Here is a 551-nt window from a genome sequence, read left to right as displayed (position 1 = left end):
ATTCAAATACACAGATGACTTTCCTGTCCAGTGAACATTGAGATCAATAACACTGTAACAAAAAAACTCTTACTAGGATTCAGGAATTATTTTTGCAGCTCAATGTCTATTACAGTATACATATATTAAATTACAGATACAGATGTATAATTCAGCAATGAACTTTTGGGAAAAAAATCGTTTTGTAAAGTAATCTTGCAGTAGATGAAAAGCACTAGAATAGCTCACATACCAAGGAATTGTATGAACTTGGCTTGCACCACAATACAGTACAGTAAAAAAATAAAATTTCTCAGTTCTGCAAAAATGCAGTACACATAAAAAATGGTTACAAATAAAATTTGACAGTCACACGCTTGAAGGTGTACGACATGTGCTACAGTTTACTGTGCATATAGAATAGTGACTGCCCAAAAAACCTACATTAAACACTTCACTTACAGATAGCTACAGACCTGTCTCTCTCCTTCCATTCATAGCGAAAACCCTCGAAAGAGTTGTTTTCAACCAGATATCATTGTTTCTTTCACAGAACAACAAACTGGATCCTA

Source organism: Sinocyclocheilus anshuiensis, unplaced genomic scaffold (assembly GCF_001515605.1).
Source record: "Sinocyclocheilus anshuiensis isolate Anshui unplaced genomic scaffold, SAMN03320099.WGS_v1.1 scaffold1686, whole genome shotgun sequence".
Lineage (NCBI taxonomy): Eukaryota > Metazoa > Chordata > Actinopteri > Cypriniformes > Cyprinidae > Sinocyclocheilus > Sinocyclocheilus anshuiensis.
The sequence above is the reverse complement of the archived record's forward strand: the minus strand, read 5'-3'. Positions refer to the sequence as shown.